Below are 18,430 nucleotides of genomic sequence, written 5' to 3'. Positions count from 1 at the left end.
TGGGAGCAGTGGGCCGGGAGTGATGCTCCGCGCTCACCTGCGCGCAGGGTGTGGGAGCAGTGGGCCGGGAGTGATGCTCCGCGCTCACCTGCGCTCAGGGTGTGGGAGCAGTGGGCCGGCAGTGATGCTCCGCGCTCACCTGCACTCAGGGTGTGGGAGCAGTGGGTCGGCAGTGATGCGCCGCGCTCACCTGCGCTCAGGGTGTGGGAGCAGTGGGTCGGCAGTGATGCTCCGCGCTCAGCTGCGCGCAGGGTGTGGGAGCAGTGGGCCGGCAGTGATGCTCCGCGCTCAGCTGCACGCAGGGTGTGGGAGCAGTGGGCCGGCAGTGATGCTCCGCGCTCACCTGCGCGCAGGGTGTGGGAGCAGTGGGTCGGCAGTGATGCTCCGCGCTCACCTGCGCGCAGGGTGTGGGAGCAGTGGCTCGGCAGCGATGCTCTGCACTCAGGTTCCTTTTGCAGCTCTGTCACTTTGCCCTCTGGGTGAGCAGGACCAGAGTGGGTAGAAGTGATGGGGTTGAGTGGGCAGAAGTCGTGCAGTCTTATTGATCAGTAACTTTATTAGTTCTGTAAATAGAAAGACTGGCTTTGCTGAGGATCCATTTCACTTTCTGTGGTTGATGACTTAATGGTTTTGGGGGAAGACTTATGGCAATGAGCAGTAATTAGTAGTATTGGCAGAGATGCCAACTTTCACTGTTTCTCTTTTCAGAAATTGTCCATTGACTCTGCCTGGCCAGTCAGGCCGGCCTGCTGGCGGCGCTGGGCGGTTCTGACCGCGGCGCTGGGCGGTTCTGACCGTGGTGCTGGCTCTGCAGGAGCTGCTGGCAGCGCTGGGCGGTTCTGACCGTGGCGCTGGCTCTGCAGCGGCTGCAGGAGCTGCTGGCAGCGCTGGGCGGTTCTGACCGTGGCGCTGGGCGGTTCTGACCGCGGCGCTGGCTCTGCAGCGGCTGCAGGAGCTGCTGGCAGTGCTGGGCGGTTCTGACTGCAGCGCTGGCTCTGCGGCCCAGCTGCAGGAGCTGCCGGTAGCGCTGGGACGCGCTGTCAGAACCGCAGGCAGCGTTGGCTGGAGGGAGCGGAGCTGGAGCTGCGTGTCCTCCGGCAGGTGCAGCAGAACGTGCAGCTCTCCTTTCCCTGGAGGGCAGACAACACGGTCACAGGGAACATGGCTGCTCTTTTCCAGCTGCTGCGCCTGGCGAGCCTCTGCTGTAAAAAGGCCGGAGCGGTAACAGTGAGCGAAGCGCCAGGGATCAAACACCTTGTTATATTTTCCTCCTCCGTGTCTCATCAATCAATGTTCTAGGGGTCTAGATTTATGACATTGCCCTATACTCAAACCTTCCCAAAGTTCAGGGTTGGCTGGATGGAGCAGAGAGGGGTGAGATACTGATCTCTGACGCTTCTGAAATACTTCTGTTGCAGGGAATATATATTGTAATAACGCGTGCCCACAGGACCAGGCTGCAGCTGCATCAGGTGCTCTGGAACTGAGCGTCGTGTGCTGGGCGGCTGCTGGTGGGCAGGGTGGCCGTGTCCTAAATCAGCGTCACAGACGCGCCTCTGGCAAAGGCATTCCGAAGTGAGATCAGAATTGGGGCCACGTGTTTGGAAATGCATTGTATTTCATGCTTTATGGATAATCTGTACCCGTTAGCCTGTCAAAGAAAACAAGGTGTGTGCTGTATCTGTGCTTTGAAAACACTCTAAATAGAGAAAAGTATTCGAGAAGCAAGCAGAAAGCCTCCTGCTGCATTACGCTGAGTTTCCCCCTGACTTTATTGCCTCCATTCTGCTGCAGCCACAGAAAACTCATTTAAACTATGAAACTTCTTTGGCAGGGATTCTTTATATTGATGAAACAGAGCTGACTTTCTCTGGAGATCCAGAATGTTATTAAAGCACTTAACCCAGCACTGCTGTGGCTATCAATTATACCCTTCATTTACACTATACAAGGCTGACGGCTTATTTGAAGTTCAAGAGGTTTTTTTAATGAGATGTTAATTAAGTACACCTGCAGTTGGCTAAAATTTTCATGGACAATTAAGTGTGATCTTTTCCCTTCCTAAATTCTTTGTTTTTCCAAGTTCTAATGCTGTATTTCAGTAGATGTGTTCAGGGTAGAAGTATGGACTTTTCATATACACCAACTAGAACATGAATCGATGCTCGTGATTTATGACTAGTGCTTTGAGCTTACTGTCTAAGTCACCATGACTCTTCTATTTACACGAACTGGAAGCTAAAGCTGTGTGCCTTGTGATTTGATTAAGCTGGAAACCACTTGTGCTCAAGCAGCCGAATCACCTTGCAAGGGAAGATCTGCGCCGTGGGCAGCCCCGCGGTCGTGGGCACCCCCGTGGTCCTCAGCAGCCTCGGGTGCCCGTGTTCCTGTCCGCTGGGAACGGAGCCCTCGCGGATGGCTGGTGGGAGTCAGCGTGGCTCGTTTGCTCTGGGTTTGTTTAAGTGGGCCTAAGAAATCCACCTTGTGGCCGGTAAATGTGTTTGGGACTGGCTGGTTTGGCTGTTTGGTGGATCTGGTGTGTGGGGTCACCAGTAGCGCTCGGGTGGAATGGAACTGTCAAAATGTAAAACGCTTTTGCTACTCTTCTCCTATTGCTGCTTCCAGCTTTGTTAAAACCGCATAAACTTCTCAAAACAGGAGATAAAACCAGAATGTGCTGTGCTGGTTTGTGTTATAGGTTTAGAGCATAAGCATTTGGCTCTGATTCTCATTTATGCCATTGCTATGGTCTCAGCAACCAGCAGGAGTTCTTGTAGAAACAAAAACCTGCCTTCAGTTAATGACGAACTTTCATTTCTGGACTTCCTCTGCACTTCTGCAGTTCAGGACGTCTGACCTAATGTGCACTGAATTTAAAGGCAAACTTCAGACAGAGTGTCTGCTGATAGGGGGAGTTTTGAGGACAAGAGAATTGATCTTTCAGGCCAAGAGAGACACCAGAGCGCCACATTATAAAATACCAGCTTTGGTTTTTGCAGCATGAAAGTGTCCTGTTCAAAGTTGTTTAAAGAAGTAGTTGGGTTGCATGAAGGAATTTTTAAGGATGCTGAAGCCTGCAAGGGTACGTGCACCTACGGGCTCCTCTGTTCCGCTCTCGTCACCAACTCAGATGAGAAAGAGATAATTAGCAAGTGATTTTTGACCTGTGATCTGTGGACATTCTGGGTTTTCTCTGTTTCTTCTAAAGGCCTCAGGAAAAGCAGGTTCATGTGCAGAGGGTCCAGCTGTGAATGTTCCACACTCCACTGGAGCATCTTTTTAGGGTCCGTAAATCAAAAGATTGAAAACTCCCCGCTCTGAACTTACTGAGCATCCAGCAGTTTTCCACAAGGAAAGGCTGAAGTGATTTGTTACAACGCAAACGGATTTCAGCACCGCCGTCTCCGGGGTGTTTGCCGCGGGCTCCCTGTGTCCAGGGCAGACCCGCACGCGGCTCCGGAGCAGAGGGTGCTCGCTTGGATCCACGGCCTCTAAAGCTCGGGGGCTCGGTGTGGGCTGCGCCTCGGTCTGCCAGGACGGAGCAGTGCCAGCTCCAGCAGGAATTATCCGCTAATAAATAAAGGAAGGCTTTGAAAAGTCCCCGAAGAGGCAGGTGTTCAAACTAAAGCGTTTGCACTATTTTCACCTCAATGACCGCCTAACACGAAGTCTTATCAACATAGAAACGTGAATTCTGCTCTGGTGCGGCGCTGTGACCCTGTTGCATTGGTCCTGGTACCTGTGAGCAGATGCCAACATCAAATAAAGAGAACAAATTCATTTTTTTGGTCTCCAGAGGGGACCAATTGTCTGTCTGTCGATGAGAAAAGTGCACTTAAAATCAATTAAAAATGCTTAACAAATTCTATGAAGCTGCATGGAAGTTCAAAATTGCATAGAAAAATCCACCAAATACATTCCAGAGGATTTTTTGAGATGGGGCATCTAAAGGAAAAAGGAAAACAAAAACCAAAAGCACCACCACCATATACACAGTGAACATACCTGTGCTGTGGCGGCTGCAGGCGCTGGAGCCGCTGGGAGCCGCTGGGAGCGGGGAGGTCTGCGCCAAGCAGGTCTGCTCAGCAACAGCAGAGGATGAATGGGAGCTCCCGTGGGGCCTGGGCTACAGCAGCAGAAACACACGGCAAGATTTCCCTCAATGCAGTGGCCTTGAGGTTATGTCCTCTAAGTTAATGGGTCTCCGATCTGGGAGGTGTTCTCACGTGGCCAAAGCTGTGGTGTCGTGTCTGTCACCCCTGTTTTTGCCAACAGCAAGATTTCCATTAATTTTAGCTAAGCTATTATTACATTCTTTGCGCATAATGAATTATTATAATTTATGGCAATCACTGACAATTGGAAAATGACATTTTGCGTGTCTGCCAACTTTAAACAATGTTCTTTTTGTTCTTTGGCGTACGTTGAGTGCTGACTGGACCGCCCTGCCGCTCCTGCTCCGCTCCCCGTTCCCGCTGTGCTGGTGGCCGCTGCGCCCCGTGCCCGCACAGCGAGTCCGTCCCGGCAGGGGAAGCCCCGGCTGCAGTCAGGACAAACGTGGATTCATCCCGTTCCCGCTGTGCTGGTGGCCGCCGTGCCCCGTGCCCGCACAGCGAGTCCGTCCCGGCAGGGGAAGCCCCGGCTGCAGTCAGGACAAACGTGGATTCATCCCGTTCCCGCTGTGCTGGTGGCCGCCGCGCCCCGTGCCCGCACAGCGAGTCCGTCCCGGCAGGGGAAGCCCCGGCTGCAGTCAGGACAAACGTGGATTCATCCCGTTCCCGCTGTGCTGGTGGCCGCCGTGCCCCGTGCCCGCACAGCGAGTCCGTCCCGGCAGGGGAAGCCCCGGCTGGAGTCAGGACAAACGTGGATTCATCCCGTTCCCGCTGTGCTGGTGGCCGCCGTGCCCCGTGCCCGCACAGCGAGTCCGTCCCGGCAGGGGAAGCCCCGGCTGGAGTCAGGATCAACGTTGTTGATCATGTTTTGTGTGGATGAACAACCCTCTTGTAGAGACTCTTGTTTGGTTGGTTTTGTGGTCTTGGACCAACCTCCAAGATATTAAAATTGATTGCTTAATTTTTTTTCCGCTTCATTTCTAGCTACAAATGTGACAGAACAAGTCCTGAGAAGGTTATTTCTCTTTATTGCCTGCCTTTCTCTTAGTTTTGCTGAATTCAGTAAGTTGTAAAGAGAAAGAACTGAAATTGGAGAAGTTTCCCAAAGGTGGAGAACAGCTCAGCTCAGGGGAGGTGCAGTGAGAACATTCGTGCTTCTTAATTAGAGCAACACAGCTATCTTAATGTAGTCATTCTTTTAAATTAACTTTAAATAGCGTTTGTATTAATGATGATCATTATGTATTAATAAGAAATAATTTGTTCCTTCAGTATTTCCTAACTGTATCGTGATTTCCGTAGCTGCCAGAATGTGCCTGGTGGTGGTGGTGATTACCACTCTGAAGAAATGAATTACCTTCTAAGAACAGATCAATTGGTTAGTATGACACAAACAATGCAAGAAGAAATAGATCTTGTCCGTTTGCTTGATTGTAATCAAAACAACAGCGTATTGAGATCTAAATGTCTGGAGCCAAGCCTGTTCATTTCACATGAAGGTCTGTTTCGTGCGGTCTTGGTCCGTCGCTCTAGCACCACAGGGCACGGTCGACAACAGAACAGCAGAGACAGAAGTCACGGTAACTGCTTCTAAACAACACTTCCATGCACTGAAGGTAAAAACACACCAAGATGGCTTAACCTTAGAGATTTGTGTTCAACTCCAGGCCAGCGTTAGCTGGTGTTGCACAGACCAGGAGAGGAGGAGTTCTGCTGTGTCCAGGCCTTTCCTGAGCGATCTTATGTGAGCAAGAGGGCTGGGGAGAGGGGGTGCAGAGCCAGCCAGGGCTGGGCCAAAGGACACCAGCCTTGAGCAGAGCTCCTGCTGGGACCCAGGGGCTGGGCCAAAGGACACCAGCCTTGAGCAGAGCTCCTGCTGGGACCCAGGGGCTGGGCCAAAGGACACCGGCCTTGAGCAGAGCTCCTGCTGGGACCCAGGGACTGGGCCAAAGGACTCCAGCCTTGAGCAGAGCTCCTGCTGGCACCCAGGGGCTGGGCCAAAGGACACCAGCCTTGAGCAGAGCTCCTGCTGGGACCCAGGGGCTGGGCCAAAGGACACCAACCTTGAGCAGAGCTCCTGCTGGGACCCAGGGGCTGGGCCAAAGGACACCAACCTTGAGCAGAGCTCCTGCTGGGACCCAGGGGCTGGGCCAAAGGACTCCAGCCTTGACCAGAGCTCCTGCTGGGACCCAGGGGCTGGGCCAAAGGACTCCAGCCTTGAGCAGAGCTCCTGCTGGGACCCAGGGGCTGGGCCAAAGGACACCAGCCTTGAGCAGAGCTCCTGCTGGGACCCAGGGGCTGGGCCAAAGGACACCAACCTTGAGCAGAGCTCCTGCTGGGACCCAGGGGCTGGGCCAAAGGACACCAACCTTGAGCAGAGCTCCTGCTGGGACCCAGGGGCTGGGCCAAAGGACTCCGGCCTTGACCAGAGCTCCTGCTGGGACCGAGGGGCTGGGCCAAAGGACTCCGGCCTTGAGCAGAGCTCCTGCTGGGACCCAGGGACTGGGCCAAAGGACACCAGCCTTGAGCAGAGCTCCTGCTGGGACCCAGGGGCTGGGCCAAAGGACTCCAGCCTTGAGCAGAGCTCCTGCTGGGACCCAGGGGCTGGGCCAAAGGACTCCAGCCTTGAGCAGAGCTCCTGCTGGGACCCAGGGGCTGGGCCAAAGGACTCCAGCCTTGAGCAGAGCTCCTGCTGGGACCCAGGGGCTGGGCCAAAGAACTCCAGCCTTGAGCAGAGCTCCTGCTGGGACCCAGGGGCTGGGCCAAAGGACTCCAGCCTTGAGCAGAGCTCCTGCTGGGACCCAGGGGCTGGGCCAAAGGACTCCAACCTTGAGCAGAGCTCCTGCTGGGACCCAGGGGCTGGGCCAAAGGACACCAGCCTTGAGCAGAGCTCCTGCTGGGACCCAGGGGCTGGGCCAAAGGACACCAGCCTTGAGCAGAGCTCCTGCTGGGACCCAGGGGCTGGGCCAAAGGACACCAGCCTTGAGCAGAGCTCCTGCTGGGACCCAGGGGCTGGGCCAAAGGACACCAGCCTTGAGCAGAGCTCCTGCTGGGACCCAGGGGCTGGGCCAAAGGACACCAGCCTTGAGCAGAGCTCCTGCTGGGACCCAGGGACTGGGCCAAAGGACTCCAGCCTTGAGCAGAGCTCCTGCTGGGACCCAGGGGCTGGGCCAAAGGACTCCAGCCTTGAGCAGAGCTCCTGCTGGGACCCAGGGGCTGGGCCAAAGGACTCCAGCCTTGAGCAGAGCTCCTGCTGGGACCCAGGGGCTGGGCCAAAGGACTCCAGCCTTGAGCAGAGCTCCTGCTGGGACCCAGGGACTGGGCCAAAGGACTCCAGCCTTGAGCAGAGCTCCTGCTGGGACCCAGGGGCTGGGCCAAAGGACACCGGCCTTGAGCAGAGCTCCTGCTGGGACCCAGGGACTGGGCCAAAGGACTCCAGCCTTGAGCAGAGCTCCTGCTGGGACCCAGGGGCTGGGCCAAAGGACTCCAGCCTTGACCAGAGCTCCTGCTGGGACCGAGGGGCTGGGCCAAAGGACACCAACCTTGAGCAGAGCTCCTGCTGGGACCCAGGGGCTGGGCCAAAGGACTCCAGCCTTGAGCAGAGCTCCTGCTGGGACCCAGGGACTGGGCCAAAGGACTCCAGCCTTGAGCAGAGCTCCTGCTGGGACCCAGGGGCTGGGCCAAAGGACTCCAGCCTTGAGCAGAGCTCCTGCTGGCACCCAGGGGCTGGGCCAAAGGACTCCAGCCTTGAGCAGAGCTCCTGCTGGGACCCAGGGACTGGGCCAAAGGACTCCAGCCTTGAGCAGAGCTCCTGCTGGGACCCAGGGGCTGGGCCAAAGGACTCCAGCCTTGAGCAGAGCTCCTGCTGGCACCCAGGGGCTGGGCCAAAGGACTCCAGCCTTGAGCAGAGCTCCTGCTGGGACCCAGGGGCTGGGCCAAAGGACTCCAGCCTTGACCAGAGCTCCTGCTGGGACCGAGGGGCTGGGCCAAAGGACACCAACCTTGAGCAGAGCTCCTGCTGGGACCCAGGGGCTGGGCCAAAGGACTCCAGCCTTGAGCAGAGCTCCTGCTGGGACCCAGGGACTGGGCCAAAGGACTCCAGCCTTGAGCAGAGCTCCTGCTGGGACCCAGGGACTGGGCCAAAGGACACCAGCCTTGAGCAGAGCTCCTGCTGGGACCCAGGGGCTGGGCCAAAGGACTCCAGCCTTGAGCAGAGCTCCTGCTGGGACCCAGGGGCTGGGCCAAAGGACACCAGCCTTGAGCAGAGCTCCTGCTGGGACCCAGGGGCTGGGCCAAAGGACACCAACCTTGAGCAGAGCTCCTGCTGGGACCCAGGGGCTGGGCCAAAGGACTCCAGCCTTGAGCAGAGCTCCTGCTGGGACCCAGGGGCTGGGCCAAAGGACTCCAGCCTTGAGCAGAGCTCCTGCTGGGACCCAGGGGCTGGGCCAAAGGACTCCAGCCTTGAGCAGAGCTCCTGCTGGGACCCAGGGGCTGGGCCAAAGGACACCAGCCTTGAGCAGAGCTCCTGCTGGGACCCAGGGGCTGGGCCAAAGGACACCAACCTTGAGCAGAGCTCCTGCTGGGACCCAGGGGCTGGGCCAAAGGACACCAGCCTTGAGCAGAGCTCCTGCTGGGACCCAGGGGCTGGGCCAAAGGACTCCAGCCTTGAGCAGAGCTCCTGCTGGGACCCAGGGGCTGGGCCAAAGGACACCAGCCTTGAGCAGAGCTCCTGCTGGGACCCAGGGGCTGGGCCAAAGGACACCAGCCTTGAGCAGAGCTCCTGCTGGGACCCAGGGGCTGGGCCAAAGGACACCGGCCTTGAGCAGAGCTCCTGCTGGGACCCAGGGACTGGGCCAAAGGACTCCAGCCTTGAGCAGAGCTCCTGCTGGGACCCAGGGGCTGGGCCAAAGGACTCCAGCCTTGAGCAGAGCTCCTGCTGGGACCCAGGGGCTGGGCCAAAGGACACCGGCCTTGAGCAGAGCTCCTGCTGGGACCCAGGGACTGGGCCAAAGGACTCCAGCCTTGAGCAGAGCTCCTGCTGGGACCCAGGGGCTGGGCCAAAGGACTCCAGCCTTGAGCAGAGCTCCTGCTGGGACCCAGGGGCTGGGCCAAAGGACACCAGCCTTGAGCAGAGCTCCTGCTGGGACCCAGGGGCTGGGCCAAAGGACACCGGCCTTGAGCAGAGCTCCTGCTGGGACCCAGGGGCTGGGCCAAAGGACACCAGCCTTGAGCAGAGCTCCTGCTGGGACCCAGGGACTGGGCCAAAGGACTCCAGCCTTGAGCAGAGCTCCTGCTGGGACCCGGGGGCTGGGCCAAAGGATGTGTTAATGTACAGATCTCAGTATGGACTCTGCAGACCTTCCTGGACTGGCAGGTCAAGTGTTTTGATGGTATGGAAAGGAACAGGCAAAGCGGACAGGGGAAGATCGGGGGAGCGGGATCCGGCCGGCGTGTGTAACCCCCGTGCTCGTGCCGCTGGGAGCAGCGCGCCTCCCGGCCTCAAAGAAGATTTGTTCCCCTCCCCTCTGCTGAAAAGTGGTTTAACTTAAGGCATTAACCCTCTTTTCTTCTTTTGAAAATTTTGGAGCCCGTATGGCCGCTGCCTTTACTGGTCTCGGCTATTAAAAATGTATCATTTTTAGCGGTTGCATGGCAACAGATAATCACTTTGTTCTCTTGTTTAAACAGATGCTGAGAACCCTGCCTGTCATAATAAGTAAAAGCGCTGCCCTCGGGCTTCCTTCAAAACTGCGAGAGGGAGCGGATGGGGCTTGAATTGATGGTACTTCCAAAAGTAAAACTGTTGTAGCAGGCGACGGGCCTATAATCTGCTTAAATAGCTGTGCTTAAATTGCTCTTTGCCACAGCCTAATGGGCTCCTGGGCCTGCCTGGCAGGCTGGCTCGCACGGGCCAGGGCCGGGATTGCCGAGTTAAAGGCCGTAGCTCCTCTGACCGGAATAAAGGAATTTTTCTCCAGTGAAGCAGTAAATTGAGACCAAAATCAGTTGGAAATCTGAAGTATTTTTCATTAATTTTAATAGGCCATGATCTCGCTGGTGTTTAACGAGCCTGCTGGACAGTGTGAACGGTAAGTGGCGCGTTGGGGCCGCAGCTCTGGCTGGGATTTCTCCTGGGTTGGTGCGATCTCCCCGGTGCCTGGGAAGGCTCTGAGTGGCTCCAGCTGCAGCGAGGGCAGCAGCAGGGAGCCCGCAGAGCGCCAGCGCCGGGGCTCGGTGGCCGGTGTTGCCTGTCAGAAAACGGGTGAGGGTCTCATTGCACCACAGGTTTTCCTGCCGAGCCTGAGTGGGGCGCAGCCCTCGAGACAAAGGGAAGAGACTTGCTGGGTATCTGTCACAGTAGAGCTGGTAGAAGCACTGAAGAAGTTCGTTCTGCCACCCTTGAACATGGCCATAAGGAATGAACCTCAGCACTTTCTTCCTAATTTTCTTTTTTTTCAAATAAAATGAACACTGACGTGGTGCAGCCAGGTGTCTGGGTTTTCTAAAGAAGATAAATGAACCTGTAGAGACTTATTTAGACTTTACTGTTGCCTTATATGATGTATAGACTTGGAAGCCTGTGAGGCATGAGAGAAGTGACTGTAACTTAGGCATGTTAGTCACAGGCCCAAATTAGACTCCAACAGCTCTCCCATAGGATATTTTTAGGAGGACTGGGTTGTTTGGATATTAACCTGTCTCCAGTAAAATGTCTCTGTAGCTGCTTCTACGGGGCCACAGCATTTCAATGCTGGGTTTGAACTGCAGCCTCGAAGAGGGAGACTTTTCCAGTCTGTTAGAGAGCAGCGTTGGGAGATCTGGTGGATGAGAAAAAGCCCCCCTTTCGGGGTTTACTCTGGAGGCAGAGGTTTCTGTGGCAAGTGGGGGAAACGAGATGGTTGTCAGTCCCTGAACTGCTGACGGGGTGGCGTGAACAGGAGAAACGGGAACTTGTCAGCTGTTGGGTTCAGAGCTCCCCAGGAGCAAAGAGCCGGAGCAGCTTCTGCCTCCCAGGGCACGAGGGGAGCGGTGAGGAGCAGGGTCCGGGTTTGGTTCTGGAGCTGCTCATGGATCCTTGAGCTCCGACGTGTTGTTAACGTGGCTGTACGCTCCGTGGCTTGAACATCGGTCCTTGCAATGTGAGGGTGAAACTGTGGATCAGACAAGGGCTTTTCTGTCCCTCAGAGATGTCGTATTTGTTTGTCAAATGTAGCTTTTACTAATCAACTCTTCAGATAGTGTTTATGTAATACTAATGCTGCTTAATGCTGAATCTAGTTTGAAACTTGTATTTTGCTTCTACATACTTTATTTACCATTGAGAAATGATGGTACCACTTCCACTTTCCTGTAAATAACAAGAAACCCTACTGTTGCTCATTATTAAGAACCAGTGTCTCTAACAGCTCCTGGCTGGGTCTTGCTGGCACGCAGGTTTCATCCTGTCGTACCCGGTGAAAAGCTCTGCTTAAGCGGTTAGTTGCCGTTTGATTATCTGTTGTGTTGTCTAGAGCCTTTAAGCTGCATTTTGAAATGAGAACTCGAGCAGTAAATGGCACGGTAACTTACCTAAGCCTGCATTTCCACTGTGTGGACGGAGGTGGGGAAAATGTTCTGCTTTGCACTATGAGCTGGTTTGCAGAAGTGGTTTTGCTGGGTGAAGGTAACAGTCCTAGAACTTGGTCTTGCACACAGGAGTACACATCTGGGATGGCCTCGTTTGCATCAGAGGTGTCACTGTGAGCGCGTGTGGGTCTGACAGGGCTGCAGTTGGACCGGTGAAGCGCTTTGCGGAGGGGAAGCTGCTGCTGTTCTGGTGAGAACGTGGATGAGCACCGAAGCGCGGCTCCTTTTAGCCCGGCTTTTTGCCTCCGGCACCCCCAGCTGCTGCGAGGCCAAGTGATGCTGAAGGGAAGCTTTAGTCAGTTCTTTAAATGTGATTTTAAAAGCACGCATTTTATTGTCCATTTAGTTCAAGAGAGTGCAACAATTTGTCCTAAGGAGACAGTTCCTGTGCCAGTCTTGACTCCTCTTTGTAGCTCCTGATTGTGTTGTATCATCTAGTTTGCTAGGCTTTATTGTATTTCTCTGTGCTGTGGCACTTCTAAGAAGTTGCTTTCTAACTGCCTTGTCAGGTGAGCCCTGTCTGCAGCCTGGGAGGTGCAGGCGGGCTCGGGTGGAGCTGTGTCTCCATCCCTGGGTCACACCCGCGGGGAGCCGGGGCGCTCAGCTCAAACCGAGTCCCCGTCCCTCACCTGCCCCTGCTCTGGGAAACATAATGAAGGAACACCCATGTCACACTCGTCAAGTTGTCTGAAGACATCAGGTAAATAAAAAAGAGCTGATTTGTTCTGATGTGAAGGCATTGTTAATTAAGTCATGCAGGGGAATGAGCACTATCAAAGAATGCTATCTGACATCAGCAATTATTTTATTGATGCCTCCGCATCTCAATCAAATGCAGCTATTTCTTGACAGGTGGTGTTTAGCAGTGATGGAAAAATGGTGGCTTTGAGGGGGGGGAGGCAGGGTCTCTGGTGAGCGGTGGAACGGTGCCACGAGCAGCGCGTTTTCTGCACGTGCTTTTAGTTGCAAAACCGAGTTTAATCCGCCTGGGGAGCTGCCTGAGTTTATTCCAGAAGATGAGGGCTTGGTTGATGCAATCACAGCTATTGATCAAATCCTTTTTTTTAAATTTATTTTACACAGCCAGGCAAGAGGAGAAATCTATGGCTTTCCTGTGCAGTTTTGGCAATTTCTGTATGCAGCTTTTTATTGAAACAAAGCCCTTTGCCTTTGTTTGCATTCGCCATATGTGTGTCTCATACCTGCTTGCACTTCCCCAAAGCCAACTGGGGTTTGTAGCAGCTCCCACTCTCCTGGAGGGGGACTGGGGCGTTTCTGGACGTCCACAGTTCCCAATTACTGTAACGTTTTTCTTCTCAAATCCTTTCTCCCGACCGCTCTGGCTCTCGCCCTCCTTGCCCCCCTCCCACAGCTTCGTGGCATCGATCTTTTCCAAGCAGCAAACACGTGTATTAGCAGTTTTGGCAAAGTACGGAGTCTTCTGTTTGCGCTTGAAAACGCAATCATTCACGATCACTTCTTCTTCGGATAATATTTTTGTGTGTGAGATCAATTTACTCCTTGTCACACAGATGAGCTCTAATATAGAATTATCTGTGTTGGATGCATCTTTTCTGAGTTCAGATTTTGTCATCCATACTTTCTTAGCAATTGCAAGGCCAATTTAACTCTGGCAGCAGGAGTTCTCTGCCTAAATCACCGATTGGAGTCTCTTTTTCCCGTTGTGCTTTCTCCACTGGTGTTCGAGGAGCTGCTCATGCTGATCTGTGCTGGGATTCGCTCCTCTTTCCCGGGACAGGGGCGTCTTCCTCCTCATCACCGGGGGAGAGGCTGACCTGACATGGACTCTCAGGCCTTTCTTATTTTTAGCCGTAAGCACAGACTTAGTTACGTTTGCATGATATCATGCAAAACCTAAGAAACTGGCTACAGTAATCCCTGCGTATTTCCCAAAATGAGCCCCCCACGCCCCATTTTTGGCCTCCTGCCCGGTGACACTGCAGAAATTGCATAAAGCCACCCTGCGGACAGGACCTCGTCTCCTTTGGGCGCTCAGCTGGCCGTCCCTGGTGAGGGCCCGTGCTGATCCTGACGCAATGAGATTCTCCTTCCTTAGATACTGGGAGATTTTTAACGAAGTAGCTCTGGAGATGGGGAGATCTCACCCCACCCAGGCTGCCCGGCCTTAGTTAAACCTTGTCCTTTCCCATGGTCGTGCACTTGAGCCCTGTGAGTCTGGAGCTTGTCGGGACTTGCAGGTGCCCCCCCCCCGGCTGCAGAACCAGCCGCGCGGAGCGCCCGCCCCATCCCAGCACCTGCGTGCGGCCCTCCGAGCCGCAGGTTTGCTGCCACCGCTGCCCCCTTGGCCTTCCCTGGGGCTTCTTCCCCTTCAGAACTTGTTAAAGACTCCCCCTAAAGCAGTAACGCAGGTAACGCTGCTAAGCATTGCGCTGCTTTGAAATACTTGCAAATGAAACCCAAGTACCAGCCAGTTCTTGAAATCTAATTACAGGAACTCACTTGAGATGCAAGTTTCCTTGAATTTGTGAAGGATGGAACTGGAACAGAGAAAGAACCACTGCCGAAGGCTGGCTTCTGCTTGGAAGAAAGGCGCTCTGCCCCCCTCTGCCATGTCTGCCAGCGTTCCTTGGGGCATCACATCTCGGACATTTGGCTGAACCAGCTGGGAGTTCAAAACAGATTCTGGAAATACTGTAGTTGTGGCTTCACCCCCTCCTCTGCACAGGCTGCTCTAAGAGCCCGCTGGAAGTGGAAGGTCTGTAACTCCCACTGTGTCAGAGTACCCATAAATCATGGAGACTTTCATTTCCGAGCTCACTATTGTACGTGGGACGTGTGGAGCCTGTCCTGGGAGCACTAGTGCTGTCCTGCACAGGGGCACCTCGGACGTGCTTTGTGACCGCGGACGGTGGCACTGGGCTGTGCCAGGGCGGCTGCGCAGCGGGGACAGGGACGGGTGCTGGAAGAGGCAATCAGTTCCCCTTCCGTGTGTATGGGAGCTGGGCCGGGCACGCAGACTGTGGCCATTTGCTGTTCTGCACTCGTTATGTGATTTAAACCAAACACGTTCTGTGTGTGTTTGTGTGTGTCCGTCGGAGTGTGGAGGACAGCAGGGATTTTGCAGAGCTTGGCTTTGAACAGAAAGGAAATAACAGGATATTAAAAGGTATTTCTTTAAGTGCAGTGACATGGAGACAAACCCGAGGAGGAAGAAATTATGCCAGGAAGCCAACCCTGGGCCTGTGTTTCAGAGCTGGCGTGGAGGGGCGGGAACCTGAACTTGGTGATGCTCTTTATGTTGCTTACCTGTAGCTGCACTGGAGACGTAACAGGAATAATGAGGTAATGGTTATAGCAGCCATAATGCTCAGTGAAATGAAAGCTTTATCTTCGTAAGTGACATATAGATTAATGAGACAGCTTAGGAAAAGGTTTTGCCACTGCTTTTCTGGGCTGTGCTGTTAGCCTGGCACCAGCTGTGTGCGTGGGACCCCCGTGTGTTCAGCTGCGTTGTGTGCTGGGGCTATGAATCCACAGGAGCTGCAGTGTTAAGCGTGGCTGCCTTTTGCTCCTGATTACCCGTTTCTCGTTAGGATATATTGCCCTGCCGGTAGAGCCGGGTGCTGGTTTCCAGGCGCCGTGTGTGGACAAACCCTGGGCTTTCCGGGGATGCCGTTGTTCCTGCCAGGGCTCTTGAACGTTCCCTCAGCTTAGCAGAAAGTAAATATGACATTCTTACCTGCCAGACATAAAGTCTCTGGTGGGGATGTGATTTCCGTAATCTCCAAGTTGCAATAAAGTAAAATACTGGCAGGCAGTACGATCTCAGGAAGCCTTTCTCAGTCAGAATGCCTCCTCTTCACAGCAGGAAGCGATTCCTCGGGCAGCTGCCGCCGGATGTGACTGCAGCGCTGCGAGTGCCCTGTCCACAGCAGCGTCCCCGAGGAGGGGAGGTTCATGTGCACTTGGTAACATGCACCCTGGAAACGATACCGCAATTAGTGTGTTTAGGTTGCAGCATTTGATTATCAGTGGAACCTAAATGGCATCTGAGCTGGCTCTGTAGTTACTCTGAATCCTCTAAACAGAGCTGGCTGTTAAGATGTGGCGTGACTTGCAGAGGAGAAATGTATCAAATTGTCATCTATTATTATTATTATTCAGCGTTATGAGTACACTGGCACATGATCTTTCCATTTACAAGAGAGTACAGCTTTACCTCCCTGCTGAAAGAAACCTCTTCCAACTCAGAATGTGTGTTTGCACAGCGAGAGAAAGAGTCTGTTAAGCAAGTTAATGACTTAATGATGATTGTTTGTTATCTGTATTACTGTAACGTTTAAACCAAGCCTGGCTCTTCCGTACGTTCAGTGTTGCACAAAGGCTGATTGCAAAGCAGCTCCCGAAGAGCCCGATGGGGAGCGGGGTGAAGGCAGAAGGAGCGCGGCTCTGGCGCTCAGCACTGAGGAGCTGCCCGGGCCGGGCCGTGCGGCTGCGCTGTGGCACGGCTTGGATGTGAACCCAGCTACATCAGCACAACCCTCCTCACGCAAATGGATGTGACACCTTGATTTTTATCTACTATTGCATTAGCTGCTTAGTGTTGCAATGGTGAAAGCGTCTGTGCTTCTGTGTGAAGAAAGCAAAGATTTTGTTGGAGCCTGCACAGGTATAGAAAGCTAACATTCACATCTGAACGTGGTTTGATCTCTCATTCTTACATGTGTATGTTTCCTAAGAAGACAGATCTGCCAGCCACTGCAAATCCCTTCAGTAATGCCGGTGAGATGCAAAACCGCCCTGTGTGTTTGGCGCTGGGCTGGAGTTGAGGTGGTCTGGGTGCTGGCCTGGCCCCCGCCGGCTGGGCTTTGCTCTGCCGAGGTGCTGCAGGCTGCGTGCGGTGTTCTCCTTTGTTTCTTTCTTTCGTTGTTCTTTTTTATTGCGTCTTCCAGCCTCACAGTGCTTATCACCACCATGGCCATCTCCCGCAGTCAGACCAGCTCCTTACGGCCTTTCCGTTTCATCCTTAACAGAGCTGTAAGATCCTGAATAGCTCCCATTCTTGCTCTGTTCCTCAGAAACGACTTAGAAGGGTGCTGGAAGGGCCTGCCAGCCCCAGCTGCGGTGGGGTGTGCTGCGGGAGCCCCAGGCGAGCTCCGAGCGTGCAGGTGAGGCTGCAGCGCCGGGCCGGGCCCTGGCGTGGAGGAACCCGCAGGCTGGCAGCAGCGTGGGAAAGCCCAGAGAGGGTTTGGCTCCAGCGTGGCCCCGCGGCAGCTCCTTTGGCGTAGGCGCCGGTGTGGCGGTGGAGGCCTCTGCGCGGCTGCTTCTGCCGCAGCGACCCAGCACAGCCGCAGGGCGGCCGGGCGCAGAGCAGCGATCCCCGCGGCCGCGCCGCGCAGCCTGGGCCTCGCCCCCTGCCACGTCCCCGAAACGGATCATTTGTGTCCTCATGTTGTTTCGCTCGCAGTGTCTGAGGCTTTTAGTTGGGCTGGGCGGTCAGAGGAAATGAAGGGATCCTTTCATTAAGTACCTCCTGGCGCTTGCTGCCACTCTGGCTTGGCACATTTGGCACAGCGGCGATGCCGGCTCCATGGTGTTTTCAGTCTCCCTGGCTGGAGCAGGCACTTCTGACACTGCAGGGTTTGTGGCTGTTGTGTTTCTGGTTTTTTGTGTTGAAGCACTGGCTCATTTCCCACGGGAGAAGTTTCTTTAAGAAGGAGTTTCCTGCTGTCTACAGTATTTATTTTTTAATTAGTTGAGCTAATGTGCAATTAATGTTTATAAAGCAAACCTGTCTGGGGCCATCCACTCAATCAGAATGCTTTTAGTAGTTTCATTTTCTCTAGTGCTTTTTCTTTGTGAACCCAACGCTGTGGCTTGGTAATGACATATTTCCTGAACCTTGCTGGTGGTTCGGCTGTCCCTGCAAAGGCGGCTCCTCCGGACACCAGCCACGATGAACTTCTTGTTCCTGCTGTCTAACAGGTTTGCAACGCTTTGCCAGAACAAAATGAACCAGCAGCAGGACATCTCGCACTGCCAGGAAATGTTTCAGTCGGTTTGGTGGTTGCTGTTTCCAGTGTGGAAGTGCAATCCCAGCGTGAATTACTGAACCGTGCGTTAGGTTTGAGTTGCTCTGAAGTAGGATTTTTGCTGGTAAATCCCTTTGCTGGTGGTGCAGAAGGGCGGGTTGGGTTTGGCTTTGGCCATGTCCTGTTCTGTGTCTTTCTTCCCCTCCCGTTCCCCCTCATAGGCGGTTCGGACACAACGTTTTGCAGTGTGTAGATGCAACAATCTTAGGCAAAGGACAATTAAAAAAACTTGGACAAAAAAATATGAAAATGACTTAATCCTAGATACAGTTCAGGTGTAGGCATCTGGAAATGCAAGTGTCCCATCCACTCGGTGTGACAGAAGATGAGGGGCTGGACGTTCTGTAACAAGTACCCGAAGCACGAAGCAGCCTCCACGTGCCTTTTGGGAGCTCTTCAGCACCGCTGCTGGTCAACCTGTCTGTGTTAGTGGGGTTGGGACTGATCTTGAGATTATGGTACTGCCGGGAAGTTCAGTGGGGGCAGATGTATAAAACAGTGATTCGGTTGTACAGCGATGAATCACATTCTTCATAGCATCAGTTTCTGGGCTGTTAATTACACTGAAGTGTTCGTGGTAGGAGCTAAAGTAAAATCCAGCATGGTGTTGGCCAGCAG

The 18,430-nt window shown here is 54.2% G+C and overlaps 1 long non-coding RNA gene across 1 annotated transcript; it reads right to left on the bottom strand.

Annotated features, from left to right (window-relative positions):
- Nucleotides 1-1,961: 1,961 nt before the first annotated feature.
- LOC139829135 (uncharacterized) lies at nucleotides 1,962-4,894 on the bottom strand. The gene is made up of 2 exons (XR_011741432.1): nucleotides 4,006-4,894; nucleotides 1,962-3,739 (listed from the first exon to the last, which is right to left on the bottom strand). It is a non-coding gene; the product is annotated as an uncharacterized lncRNA (long non-coding RNA).
- Between the last annotated feature and the right edge of the window lie 13,536 nt (nucleotides 4,895-18,430).

The sequence above is a fragment of the Patagioenas fasciata genome, chromosome 15 (genome assembly GCF_037038585.1).
Source record: "Patagioenas fasciata isolate bPatFas1 chromosome 15, bPatFas1.hap1, whole genome shotgun sequence".
Lineage (NCBI taxonomy): Eukaryota > Metazoa > Chordata > Aves > Columbiformes > Columbidae > Patagioenas > Patagioenas fasciata.
Note: the sequence above shows the minus strand (reverse complement) of the source record. Positions and strands in the feature narration are given on the sequence as shown.